Here is a 2,786-nt window from a genome sequence, read left to right on the forward strand (position 1 = left end):
AACTAATAAGTTAAAAAAATAACAAAACTAATCTGAGCAACTAAAAGATAAAAAAATTTTGAATGTTGTGATGTGATATGGTTTGTTTTTTGGAAGATAGTTATCTATCGTTTGCTGTCACATTAAATTCATATCTTTATACTAATAAAAGAGTAGTCATTTTGCCAAGTATCATAATATTAGAACTCCTAATTAATATGATTAATTCTCCATTTTAAATTCATTAAACCTCCTAATTAATATGATGTTATTTGTCAATCTATTTATTCTTTATTTTAAATTTTAAATTTTATATTATTGTTTTCATTAGTTCACAAATAAAAAGAGTCTAATATATATGATAAATTAATTACACATATTTATTTGAATCAATAATTATAATTTTACATAATTAATAAAAAAAATCTCTTAATTAATAATGTATTTAAAATTTTATATAAAATAATTGATTAATAATTTTGAATTTTTTACTATGAATATTTAATCAATTTTGTAACCGTGGTTTCCACGGGTTATAAACTAGTTACTTATAAGGATGGGCATGCATCATGCATGCTTGCAGTTTAAATATGCTTCTTGTTACTTGCAATCTCTGATATATGCTTCCTATGAGTTCCACTTCATACCACAGAGAACCAACCTCCTTCCTTGAATAAAATCTTGAAAGAATGAGTGGGGCAGAATGCACGATGTAGGTCATTTGGGACTACCTGCAATTCAATATAATTATTACATCAAAATGATCAAAATAACCATTAATTATATATGATTACGTACGATGACGTGTCATAATCCATTTACAGGCTCCACAAGTCCTGATATATTGTTGCAAAGGAAATCGGCTGGTTGAATTTTTATCCATGTCCATAAAGCTGCACCAAAAATAAAAGTCAAATTGTAACAATAATGTAACTTTAATTGTAACTGAGACTGATATAAATTGGATAAATATTAGGAATTGTTATATATAAGTTTATAAGAGAAAAATTACAAAGAAAAATGTACTCACCAGAGGCATATCAAAAGCAATAAAATTATTTGTAGGTTTATCAGCAACAAATACCATGCAGACATTTGACAAATAGATTTTCCATTTTGCTTTCACCATTCCATTCCACCAGGTGCCCTTAAGATACATAGTATACAACAACAAATAGCTTAAGCATTGAGGGCATTCATGTCTTTTTAACATTGTCATATCCACAAAAAGTTAGAAATTTTGTCCATCGGTTCCTGATTCGTTAATAGAAATTCCAATTTCATGTAGATTGTTGCTTATGTTAACTCACACAATTTGATCAAATTCAATTTCATATAGATTTGTTCTTGTTATGTTGCAACACATTAATAACAAATATGTGAATTTCTGTATGAATTTCCATTGTGCTTTTGTGATCATGATATAAAGGAAACCAAATAAACCAACTAAAAGGAAGCAAACTGAAGATTCACGCAATTGGTCATAATAAAGTGCAATAATCAGTTGGTATCATCAAGCGATTACGAAGTCTTCAAAGTTTACCATAAGATAAAAATGATCATCTTCATCTACGAAACACAACAACACAACAAATATCAAACCTAAAACTAATATGATAAACCTTAAATCGAAACTGATACATGCTAATTGTGGGAATTTAGAAAAGAAAAATAATCAAATTGATAAAGGATTGAAAAGATGATGTACCTGAGGATCTTGTCGACCTCAAATTCGACGCCATCTCTAATTAAGATGAACATCTCGTTGACGAAGACTACAGGCATCCCGTTACCATATAGATTGGGGTCAAGCGCCATCAATTGCTTTATCGGAGGCCCACCTCCGCTCATTTTTGTTCTCGTCTACGGCTTGGATCACATGTACCACTCCTGGGTGCCTCAATCTACCTAATCTGGACGCATCAACTCTAATGATATCAAAGAAGGAGTCTTCGGCTGCTCTGGAAAGTTCCATATGAAAGCAAGCCTCCGATAAATCGCATTTGTCAAGAACCCGGACGCCTAGTCCATCAGAGTCAATAGGGATTTGATGAAGGTATGTTTACCTTCCTGGTTCTTCTTGTATGTCGATGCCTTTAGAGAGAGACGGTGGGTTATGGAGGGGCGGTGGGAATGATAAGCCAGAGAAGAATGGATGTGGATGATAGAATGGGAAACAGTGGGGAACATCGAAGTAGGAGCAGAACATAACATTCCGGTCGTGATGGCGGTGTAGGAAAGTGATGGTGGCGAGTGGTACCAATCATCGCAAAAGAAAGGGACAATCAATTAGAGGAGGTGGAGGTGTTGAAGATAATTGAATTAAATTTTTGTGGGTTCGTTTGAATAAGAAGAGAGACTTTGGAGAAAGATAATGAAGCGGTGCATCAGAGCAGGTGATTGGGTGATAAAGACGGTGGAGTAAAAGCATGCATAATATGAGGGTTTTCCAGAAATGGTGGTAGGAAGCATCGAGATAATTGTGTCTGAAGAGATAAAAAGGAACAGAAAAAATAAAAAAAAAATAAAGCAGGAAAGGAAAAAAATCCCCACCAATAGAAATAGAGTATTGTTCCTAAACCGGGGGGGGGGGGGGGGGGGGGGGGGGGTTCTAAATTAATATCTTAGATAATAATACATCCCTTAATTCGATTCGTCCCTAACTTGTCATTTTATTTATTTGATACAAAAATCATCTAAGGAGAACAAAGATAAACTCCCCAAAAGGAGGTTTAGGTTTCATATCCCAAGCTTCTAATCTCGATATATCCCTTATTACTAGGCCTCATATCTTAAATCACACATTA

At 33.3% G+C, this 2,786-nt stretch overlaps 1 pseudogene; it reads right to left on the minus strand.

Annotated features, from left to right (window-relative positions):
* Positions 1–400: 400 nt before the first annotated feature.
* LOC122197699 (uncharacterized) lies at positions 401–2,498 on the minus strand (annotated as a pseudogene).
* Between the last annotated feature and the right edge of the window lie 288 nt (positions 2,499–2,786).

Source organism: Lactuca sativa, chromosome 4 (genome assembly GCF_002870075.4).
Source record: "Lactuca sativa cultivar Salinas chromosome 4, Lsat_Salinas_v11, whole genome shotgun sequence".
Lineage (NCBI taxonomy): Eukaryota > Viridiplantae > Streptophyta > Magnoliopsida > Asterales > Asteraceae > Lactuca > Lactuca sativa.